The following is a 6,098-nucleotide window of genomic DNA, read 5'->3' on the forward strand; positions in this document are numbered from 1 at the left end:
TTCCCAATCCACCAGTGTATCATCCACGATCGGAAACCAGCCTCTGCTGAGAAACCTCTGTTAACAGAGAGTGTGCGACATTCCACATGAGTCTCTTCCACCACTGAAGACTTGTGGCCACCTGGAATTTTCCTCATGCTTAATCTAACCCCCTTTCCCCTTCAATTTGATCTCATTGGTTTAGGTCCTATTCTGTGAAACAATAGAAAATAAATTTATTCCATTGTTTATGGGACAGCCCTTCAGATATTTGAAGATGGCAATCATGCTAACTGATATCCACTTCTTTTTCAGGGCAAACATACCACGCTCCTTCAACTTTTCCTCATGATACAGTGGTACCTCGGGTTACAGACACTTCAGGTTACATACGCTTCAGGTTACAGAGTCTGCTAACCCAGAAATAGTACCTCGGGTTAAGAACTTTGCTTCAGGATGAGAACAGAAATCGTGCGGCAGCGGCAGCAGGAGGCCCCGTTAGCTGAAGTGGTGCTTCAGGTTAAGAACAGTTTCAGGTTAAGAATGGACCTCCGGAATGAATAAAGTTCTTAACCCGAGGTGCCACTGCACTTGGGTCTCCAGGCCCTCCACTATCTTTATCATCCTCCTCTAGACATGTTCCCGTTGTCTATCCTTTTTAGTCTGTAGTGCCCAGAAGTGGAAACAATATTTCGGGTGAGGTCTAAGCCAAGTAGAATAGATTGCTGCTTGTGAACTGCTTGAAGACGAAAGAGCTTAGAAAGGAAAAGAAAGAGTGGTGGACTTATTGATGCTTCCCTTCAAAAGGGAATTCAGACAGAAAAAAAGGAAATGACACATTTTGAAGCAGGCTTCCTCAGCCTCGGCCCTCCAGATGTTTTTGGCCTACAACTCCCATGATCTCTAGCTAGCAGGACTAGGGGTGATGGAATTGTAGTCTCAAAACATCTGGAGGGCCGAGGTTGAGGAAGCCTGTGAAGGCTGGACAAGTTCGGTTTTGTGCAAAAAATAATATTGATCTCAGAGGCACTGCAGAGAGTACTGGCAATCCCGACATGGAGATTTTTCTAAATCTCACTTAATTGATTAGCCATTATGATAGCAAAGTTAAAAACCATTTATGAAATCATAAAACTGGGCTGTAAACTTTCACGTAAGATACAAAATGACTTTTAAAAATAGTTGATGGAAAATGTTTGTGCTGAAATGACTTCTAGGAGAGAAAAAAGCAAAGTATTATTCAATACTATTTTATTTCACTCCAGACATTTCTCACCATGAACAAATGTATCGGATTATCAGGTCTGTCCATAACTGATGCGGGAAACATTTTGATTTGGGAAAGTTTTGTAGAGTTCACTGAAACAAAAGGGAAGGCGGGAAGGTGGTTTAGTGGATGAAATCATGAACAAATTTAAACAAGACAGCGTCGATATTAAAAATGCCTGAGGACAAGGATAAAATAAACAGCAAGATATGTCTTTCATGTATGAGGGTGTTCAGCCCTTATATTAAAATGAAACACCTAATTCTGACCCTGAAATACAGTGGTACCTCGGGTTACATACGCTTCAGGTTACAGACTCCGCTAACCCAGAAATAGTGCTTCAGGTTAAGAACTTTGCTTCAGGATGACAACAGAAATCATACTCTGGCGGCGCAGCGGCAGCAGGAGGCCCCATTAGCTAAAGCGGTGCTTCAGGTTAAGAACAGTTTCAGGTTAAGTACGGACCTCCAGAACGAATTAAGTACTTAACCTGAGGTACCACTGTATATCTCATGGCTTTGATGTGCCTGGGACAAAATCAATGGTACTTCGGTAACTAACTCATACTAAGGGCATGCCAACAGTTACCTTTCTTCTGCTCTTTTCAGGCAATTTAAAGTTCTGTGTCTGCCCTTTTCTTTTTCTCCATAGCTTTCCCTGCAAAAACCCGCTCTTTAAAGCTCAATTGGAGCAAATGTCAATCTGCAGAAAACCCAAATTGACATTTGCTCTGATTCATCTTGAAAGGAGTGGGTTTTTGCAGAGAAAGCTTGGAGCAGAAACTAAAAGGATTACATTGCTTTAAAGGACCACATTGTTGCTCTTCCTTTACTAAAGATATACAGAGCTTTTGTTCAATGTGCCGGCACTGCATGAGCATTACTAGGGGAGAATCTCATCATCGTTTATACCACGGGAATTGGATGTGTCCATAGCTGTCAACTTACAGATTTGAAAATAAGGGACCAGCAGCCTCAAAAATAAGGGATCAGTAGCCAAAATAAGGGATTTTTTTGGGCACAGGTATGTTCGACTCCTGAGCCCCTCCGAGCCAAAGGCAGAAAGCCCAGCCAGCAGCCAAACAAAGCCTCAAGTGGTGGTTCCCACAGCACAGCAACCCGGCAAAGGGGATGCAGCAAGGGAAACCACCGTCACCTCTCCGCTGGGAAGCGCTGAGCAAAGGCAAGTCCCCAGGCAACGCGGCCGATTTGATCGGCACAAGGCATGCAAGCTCCACCCCCCAGTCGTTCTTAGACTCCTTATTGGGTGAGCAACGCAGCCAAGCAACACAGTTGGAGCCTCCCTCCTCCCTGGCCGGCAGGGAGGGAGGGAGGGAGAGGAGCTGCTTCCTTTGAAACCCGGGAAATTTAAGGGACATCATCAATAAGGGACAGCAGGGGGACACGGCGCTGGGATAAGGGACTTTCCGCCAAATAAGGGACGGTTGACAGCTATGGCTGTGTCCAACATGTTGCTAGTGACAGACATGAAATGCATCTTTTATCACAGAATATTTCACTCTGTATATGTTCAGCTGTATGTCTTTTTCAACATTGCCCTTTTTCACGTGGTAGCTTTAGGGCAAACATATGACCTACAAATTAAATGTGTAGGGTAGGATTCTGGGGAATTTTTTCCCCCCATGTATCATTCTGAATAGTTGAAATGTATATTCGTACAGTTTTTTAGACCTATTCAAGTGCTGCTTATGCTATTGTTCTTGTGTACCCATCATAGATTTCATGTTGCCCTGCTGTGTAATAAATGCTGTACAGTGGTACCTCAGGTTACATAGGCTTCAGGTTACATACGCATCAGGTTAAAGACTCCGCTAACCCAGAAATAGTGCTTCAGGTTAAGAACTTTGCTTCAGGATGAGACAGTGGCGTAGCGTGGGTTGTCAGCACCCGGGGCAAGGCAAGTGATTTGCGCCCCCTAACCCGTGGATTTTAGCACTCGAGTCTCTTCCACTAGAGAGCTGTGAGTGCGAGCGCCCCCCCCCCAGGAGGTTGCGCCCGGTGCGGCCGGCCCCCCCTGCACCCCCCATGCTACGCCACTGGGATGAGAACAGAAACTGTGCTCCGGCGGCGTGGCGGTAGCAGGAGGCCCCATTAGCTAAAGTGGTGCTTCAGGTTAAGAACAGCTTCAGGTTAAGAATAGACCTCCGGAACGAATTAAGTACTTAACCCGAGGTACCACTGTATCTAGTTTACCTATCAAAAAGCTTGAAACTGCTTTAGTAAGAATTTTGACAGACTTAGTTTTTGCACATAACCTTGTACAATCTCAAAACAGAGGCCAGCAACATAAACATAAAAGTATATCTGGACTCTATTGTATTATAGAATTTTCTTGTTCTTGAATATCCTTGACGTTACAACTGATGACTATGTATTTCTGAGCCATTTTCTGAAATCTTTTAAGCTAAAAAAACATCACGTGCAAGAAACAAGTTTGCAGCTACTAATCTTGACACCTTTTAGATCTGTATAAAAGTGTACTGTGTTAAAGCAGCATACAGAAATGAGTGCTGCATTTTTGGATATTTCGTTTTATCTTTAGTTAACACCAACATGCCGTTGTATTCATTTTTTTTTAAAGATATTTATTGAAATTTTCCACTTTAATACATTAAAAAAATCAAAAAAGAAAAACAAAAAAGTTTAAAAACACATAGAGTTCACAATCCTTATTTTTCTATAACATATTTCCCTGACTTCCCCACACCTCCCCTTCTTATATTCCAATTCAAATTGTTAGTTCAGCAAGTTCTTATCCCTAATTTTTTACCTTTTTCTATTTAGTTCATTTTAAAAAAGCCAATTTTACCTTATAAACATCAATATTTATACATCAGTACTCATTCTTAAAACCTTTTTCTAAAGTTGACCCAAATTCCCTTCCACGACTTCCCCAATCTTCATACAAATAACAAATGCCGTTGTATTCATTTATACCAGTTCTAATATATGACACATTGTTATAGTATGGATAATTTGTAATCTTTATTTCCCCTTTGTATTCATTCAAGCATCTAAATAAATTGCAATAAAAAAATAAAAAATACTGGTTGCCTTTTGAGAGGGGCTGTAGGATTTTAGTCGGTGCCTGATGTGAAAATCTTGAAAATAGAATTGCAGTGGAGACAGGGATGCAACGAGGCAGATTCCACGTCTCTGAAATGGTTGCACTTTTCTGCAAGCAATCATGGCTAAAGAGAAGAGAACATGTTCTGGAAACAATGCAGCGGTTTGTATTACAGTATATGAAGACAGGGTTCACTGCAAAGAAGACGAACTCAACAGCCAGGTCAGCCGAGTGTCCAGGGAAGGGTGGAGATCAAATTAATCTTCCAGGGAGTAAGTCTATGATCTCATCTAATTAGCACACAATATGCCCCCCCTTGTAAATCCTACTCGCTGGGGAATGGGTAGTGCTGTTTATCTCATACTCCAGTTGGAGCCAACTGTGTCATTAGCTCTTGGCCGCTGCTACAGGGTCTCCTCTTCAGCTCACCTTCTGAGCTGGCTTTAAGGAGTCCTGCCTGCCTTAATCAGTGTCAGAATTATCTGTCCTCCAACGTAGATCCCAATGTCATCTCCAGCAGCACAACCTCAAGGAAGGCCTATTTTTAACCTCACGATAACTCTGCGTTTCTCAGGGAAGAGAAATTGCCTGACTATCCAATCAGGAAGCAACTCTCTGTGAAGCAGAGAGGCCCTTGAAGAGATTTCTCATGGTACCAGGAAGGGAAAGAAAGAGTTGTCCAATAACCAACGCAGGGGGTATGAAACACCACCCAATGGGGTTATTTATTAGATTTATAGACCACCTTTTCCTTCCAAGGAGCTCAAGGTGGAGTACATGGTTCTCCTCCTACCCAGTTCATCCTCACATAACCCGGTGAGGATGCTTAGGAGAATCCAGAATGCGGCAGCTAGACTGGTGACTGGGAGCGGCCACCGAGACCACATAACACCGGTCTTGAAAGACCTACACTGGCTCCCAGTACGTTTCCGAGCACAATTCAAAGTGTTGGTGCTGACCTTGAAAGCCCTAAATGGCCTCAAAGGCCCAGTATACCTGAAGGAGTGTCTCCTCCCCCATTGTTCTGCCCAGACACTGAGGTTCAGCGCCGAGGGCCTTCTGGCGGTTCCCTCCCTGTGAGAAGCCAAGTTACAGGGAACTGGGCAGAGGGCCTTCTTGGTAGTGGCGCCCGCCCTGTGGAACGCCCTCCCACCAGATGTCAAAGAGAAAAATAACTACCAAACTTTTAGAAGACATCTGAAGGCAGCCCTGTTTAGGGAAGCTTTTAACGTTTAATAGGTTATTGTATTTTAGTGTTCTGTTGGAAGCCACCCAGAGTGGCTAGGGAAACCCAGCCAGATGGGCGGGGTATAAATAATAAATAATAAATAATAAATAATAAATTTATTATTATTATTATTATTATTATTATTATTATTATTATTATTATATAAGAGGTGGTGACTAGCTCAAGGTCACCCTGTGATTTGAACCCTGGTCTCTCTCTATCCATTCTTCTTTGGCAATCACTCATAGGGGAGTAAGATTGTCTTCCATGAGCACAGTCTTAACAGTGAGTCCATAAGTGACTGTGGAGGCCAATCCTGGATCCATCCACACATCCTTCCACAGTGCGGACATAGGTTTCCGGGCGGGAGTTGATCACGGTGAGAGTTTGCCAAGCGTGCCTTCCTCTTAGCACGTTTCTCCCTTGCGTCCTGAGTTCGAGTGTCTTCAATGCCCATGACACCTTTGGTCAAGGCTGTTGTCCAATTGGACTGCTCACAGGCAAGTGTTTCCCAGTTGTCGGTGTTTCTACTACATT

This window comes from Podarcis raffonei, chromosome 17 (genome assembly GCF_027172205.1).
Source record: "Podarcis raffonei isolate rPodRaf1 chromosome 17, rPodRaf1.pri, whole genome shotgun sequence".
Taxonomy (NCBI): Eukaryota; Metazoa; Chordata; class Lepidosauria; order Squamata; family Lacertidae; genus Podarcis; species Podarcis raffonei.